The following is a 5526-nucleotide window of genomic DNA, read 5'->3' as shown; positions in this document are numbered from 1 at the left end:
TGACTCAGGGGTAGAGACAGCAAAATCATCATGTATTTTGGATTCATGTCAATTTGTGTTTTCAGATACATATTTAACCACTTCAACTGTCAATACTTAACTTGGCATTTCACTCTGTACTTAGTCTGCTCTTTCTCCCCTCTACACCAAAGCTCTTTGCCAAAAATGCAGATCTTGCGCTGCGAGGCGTTGTGAGTTTGTAGATCGGATAATTTTGGCTAAAGTAATCAGAATACGGATGCTAGAATTCAAGAGGTTAATATAAAAAGGAGAAAAAAGTTTCTATCACAAAGATTTAATTTGGATGACCCCCTGTAGTAACTCTGACACCCTAGGGGTCCCGGACCCCCTGTTGAAGACCCCTGTCCAAGAGTATTAATGTCGAAGTGTCCTTGAGCAATTAAGACAATGAACCCCTAACTGCTCCCGATGAGCAGGTTGGTGCCTTGCATGTTTTCCTCTGCCATTGGTGTATGAATGTGTGTGTGAAAAGCACAATCTCTGTAAAGCGCCTTGGATAAACGCACCATTTACCATTTATTGAGTTTTGGGGAATTTTACATTGGCTACTCGGCATGAAGCCAAAGCCATGAACTGAAGCATATAAACAAGGTGATTCAAAATAGCCAAGTGACTGGATAACTAGATAAGTACATGCTGTGATAATGAGTGATACAGATACATTGAATAGGGTACAAACACATTAAACAGAGTAAAACGCCAAAAAAGTCCACTGGGAAAAGGCATAAGGGAAAGCACAGTCCTGATAATGAGGGTAGCAGTCTTTTGTATACCAACACCGCCATCTACTGGTGAATGTGCCTACTGGCAATATAAAAATGGACAACATCAGTAGCCTATAATGGGTCGGCCGGGTATGCATCTGATCTCCATTCTCTCACAGATGAGCCAGTTTGTTTAAGGTTTAAACACCAAACACACACTGAGAACAAAGACGATGGTCATAGTTGGTCATAGTCAGGGATGCTGCTTTGAAATGCAACATTCTGTCTTTGAAGAAGCACTGAAGCAAGGATGGCTCCCGTAAAGCCTAGGATAATTAATAGCTGAACATTGGTTAACAAGCGACACGGTAGGCTAAACTTTTTAAAGTGGCAATGTGTAGTAGTAGTACTGTTCCCAATGTAAAAAACTGTAATGTTCAATGTTGTATTCCTCATAATGCAATTAAGTGACCCCGAGATTAAAGTATTGTGTTGAGGGCTGTGAGGCAATAACCACGTAATTACCCGGATCAAGTCTGTGTAATGACTTCCTTTCCTCTGGTGAACGTCTTTCATAAGCAGCGAACAATTGCCAATTAAGAACCGGACGGATTAAAAGTTTTGTAATTTGATTTTAGGCTATTATTAAGTCTGGCAAATGAATTGTATAATTAAAATTAAGACTTTCTGACACCTCGGGTTGAAAAGACTTTCCCCCCCAGAGCGTGAGGAAATTCTAATCTGAGGGCAAATTTCAACAACACACTTTAATCACTTCACAGCGTGTTGGGCTGAGAACAAGCCCCTGCGATTGATTCACTGTAGGCTACACCTGTGTTCAAATTTCAGAGAACTCAAAATTAAACCCAGTCATTGTCATTTGGAGACTGCACACTTGCTTCTATAATACATTGCATGAGGATTTGCACAATTCAAGGCTCATCTGAATGCCGTTAACCTGCAGTGGGTGAGTAAGTGCGTGTTCTTCTTCCAGATAAACAGAGATATACGTAGGCTAATAATTGGCTGATTTGATTGACCGACCGTTTTTGTTACTGCTTGTCAGAGCGCTATCCATGGTGCTGAATTCGGCTACCTCTCTCTTTAGCCTCTAGAGCTGGGGTCTTCAACAGGGGGTCATCAGCGTTACTACAGGGGGGCCACCAAATCTTTGTGATAGGTCATTCTTTTAAATTAACAACTTCAAACCTGGCATTCTGAGGAGAACTTTAGCCAAAAATAGCAGATCTACAAGCTCTCAATAAGAGCTTGTAGATCGGCTATTTTCAGCAATTAGGTTTGGTGTAGAGGTAAAAAAGAGCAGACCAAGTAGAGAGTGAAAGGTCAAGTTAACTGAAAACACGAATCCAACATAGACTGATGACAGTGCTGTCAAACAAGTCAATCTATCTGTGAAATCGATGAAAATTTGCATCACACATTTATACAAAATGTAGACAGGGTCCCTGCTTCATCTTTCCTCTTAGCTAAGGCCTGAAAACGTTGAAGACCCCTGCTCTCTAGAGCCAGTCTCTGCTTGACCTCTCTACTTTGCCATTACAACTCACTTCACTTGCTTGAGTTAAGTAATGTAAAGTTAAGTAAAGTCCAACAGGGCAGGAATTTCATGGAGGCCATGTGGTCCCTCAGTTTGTGCCTTCTGCCCCTCAGGAAATTATACTGTACTGTATGCCCATCCCACACTGCCCCATCTGATTGTTGTATTTACTCCTGTGTCTCTTTCCTATTACTACAGTTGGACACCAGTGTCTTTTGAGATTGAGATTGCACATAATAGCCTGCACTGGAGCCGACCATAACTAAGTTACGCCATATGTATTACAGTATACCAGTAAGACGCCTAAGGGCGAAAAGCAACCTTGGTCGTACCATGTCTTGGCCATTTGGCCAGTGGTGTATATCGGACCAGATACCCATATATGGAGACCCCTGATACCCATACAGTACATGGAGATATGCTGTGAGACCCCAAACATGCTTACTCAGTTATTCGTTATGTGAATGTCCTATGACGTCTATGATATCTGACATCATACGTACAATTCCTAATATGCCCATGGAGATCCCTGTCTGTAGAACCAGCCACACAGATATGGGCTGTCTTGGCCATATATGGATTCTGTTAGTGTGGTATGTGGCCGATGTGGCATCCATATATGGGCATTCCCATATGAATTCCTGATATGGGTTTAATATTGATGACATCAAGGATCTCCATATACTGTAAGGGCATAAAAGGGATTATGTTAATGTGGTTCCCCTGACATCTCAGTGATGTCAGAGGGTGATGTCAGAGTGTCAAACCGAGCGTACAGGAGACATGACACAAAGACGTTACACAGAGACAAGATGTGACCGTTTTCATACTAAACAACAAGGTTTCGTTTTACATAATTTGGTGGTGGCTAATTCTTAAACATTGAAGACCGTTTTTATTGTAGCTTGCGCAATAAAGATGGCTCCAACTAAGCTACCCCTACAAGCACCCCAGGCCATCACCCAGGTTCTACAACACAACCCACACAGTATGACAATAAATGATCAAATAGAACACAGACACCAATCAAGTACTGTGTTCTTGTGCTGTGAAATCCTTCTAAGCCAAATTGGCACATCTTGGGACACACAGCATGCACCTGAGGGATTTAACCGTCCCCCCATACACCCAACATGAAGTACTGGAGGTGCTGAGGCAGTGAAGCCTGTGAAGGCTGGGCAGGACCTGTGGTGTAGCGGTTGCACTTGTTAACAAACGGTTCTGGCAGTAGGACCACAATAGACCAAAGGAATTAAGCTATCAAGCTTTTTGGCATTTCTCATTTTGACAGATTTGTGCAGTTGTATGTTTAAGCATATGATCTTGGTCAATGAAGATGACAAATCAAATCAGTCAAATCAAATCAAACCAGGCCTGGAGTCATTGCAGGGTCTAGGTCGGGAGACCTTATAATTGGCCTTTTGCCAAGGACCAGATAGGTAGAATGTGTAGGCTACTGAAGTGCTTTATCCATTTCCTACACCAGAGGGCAGAAAGCAATCACTTAAAAATATTCTCTGCTTGTTTGTATTTCAATCCTCCTCCATAACAGCAGTTGCACTCCAGTCCTGTGATTTTTATTCTAACAATGTCTCCAGGTGTCCGAGGTATGAAAAACAAATCTCCGATTAGAACATTGGAATGAAAATCCTTAGGGTCCCCAGGCACACAAAATAACACATCATTTTGATGTGGATACTTTTTTGTGGACAATTTTACATACAGTACATTAGTTAAGGATTTATTAGTAATCTTTTAGCTCTGTGCCTCGTCTCAGAATGCAGTAGAATGATGTTGCTGTGTATGAGAAAAAAAATATTGGGGTTTTTCATAACAGAGTATAATAAAATTACAATAGTATTGGGGAAAAAGTGATCTCAACCTATTTGCATATTTTGTTTTCATGTGCAAGAGCCAGTTGGCTCGCCGAGGACGTTCTGCCCCAATTAGTGCTCCAACCACCTTCAATCCCCTTGTAATTCACAGCTTACCACAGAACTCAATTCATGTCTGTCAGAACATATAGAATTGGACGTCAAGCTACACTCGCTGTTGAGAAGCTTCAGCATTTGTTAGGAAATTAGACGTTCGTGCTCTCTGTTTTCGTGCAACATTGAATTGCCAATTTTTCGTGTGTGGGAAATTCATATGGTCCTTAGTCCTGGCAGTTCTACGGTGTGCTGTTAACTGTCTCGCGGATTGTATAATGATTGTTTCTGTCACTCAGGCATGCAAGAAACCAACGTTTGCAGCTTGCAAAACAAGAAGAAGAAAAAAGGGAAACTTATATCTCAGTGTCTCAGTTTTATTTCTACAAAACTCCTGTATGACTTAGTGGACCCAGTGAACAAAGAGACGCTGAATCAAGTACAAATCCCCTGTATTCCTCTCAGGGCAGTAGGAAACCCTGTGGGCTCCATGATGACATGGCTGTTCAGGGAGCTTAGGGACTTAAAAAACACACAAGGCATTCTCTTACAATGCAATAGATCAATTCACCTGCCCTTGCCAGTAGTCTCCTCTCTCTCTCTCTCCATCTCTCCCACACTCTCTCTCTCTCTCTCTCTCTCTCTCTCTGTCTCTGCATGTGTCTCTCATATACCATACACCATGGTACCAGGAGGTACCTGGTACCATGGCGCCTCCTTACATAATAGTGTGGAGTGGTTCGAATTGGAAGCAGTTTTGTTTGTGAGCCAGTGAGGTGAAGGCACTGGCTGGCCGTTTCAGGTTTGATTGATTTTGTGGGAATCACAGCAGGGTGCTGGATGTCAGTGTTTGGCGGATATCTTCTCCCCATTTTATAAAAAATATATCCCTTGTCAGGTTGGATACGCTTTGAGGCAGAGGGCTTTAGCCAAACAAGCTGTCATTCCTCCTACCACTTGAGCTATTTTTTTTAACTCTGTTTCTACCCATCTCTCTCATCCTATCACCTATCCAAGCGAGCTCACCCTCGGTCTCTCTGTCCCATTACAATAAATTAAATTCAACTCAATTCTCTCTCTTTGTTTGCTGTCTCTTTCTCCCTAGTGGTGTCTCTCTGTTGTTCTCTTTTGCAGAATCTCTCTGTTGAGGTCTCTCTCTCTCTCTCTCTCTCTCTCTCTCTCTCTCTCTCTCTCTCTCTCTCTCTCTCTCTTCTTTTGCTGTCACCCTTTCTCAATATCTCATTCTCTGTCTGCAGCTCTCTCTCTCTCGTTCTTCTCCTGTCCTCATGGAGCTAGTGAATTAAACTATAATGAA

Source organism: Nannobrachium achirus (assembly GCF_963921795.1).
Source record: "Nannobrachium achirus genome assembly, chromosome: 18".
In the NCBI taxonomy this organism is placed as follows: domain Eukaryota; kingdom Metazoa; phylum Chordata; class Actinopteri; order Myctophiformes; family Myctophidae; genus Nannobrachium; species Nannobrachium achirus.
This window is presented reverse-complemented; position numbering follows the sequence as displayed.